The following is a 226-nucleotide window of genomic DNA, read 5'->3' as shown; positions in this document are numbered from 1 at the left end:
TTTAGACAAGCTGTGAAATCAGCAAATTTTACAATGACATTAGTAGATGTTTAGAGGACAATGCATGCACACAAGATTTTTCTTTCTTTCTTCAGGATAACTAGAAATCCTCAATTGTGCTACTAGAAGTGTTGTTTTATGATTCTAAGGAACAAGACAAAAAGGCAGGATTGATTCAGAAAGCATAAGTCGAATGCTGTGTTTAGGGATGTGTTAAGAAAAGAGG

Source organism: Penaeus monodon, chromosome 29, assembly GCF_015228065.2.
Source record: "Penaeus monodon isolate SGIC_2016 chromosome 29, NSTDA_Pmon_1, whole genome shotgun sequence".
NCBI classification, from domain to species: Eukaryota; Metazoa; Arthropoda; class Malacostraca; order Decapoda; family Penaeidae; genus Penaeus; species Penaeus monodon.
The sequence above is the reverse complement of the archived record's forward strand: the minus strand, read 5'-3'. Positions refer to the sequence as shown.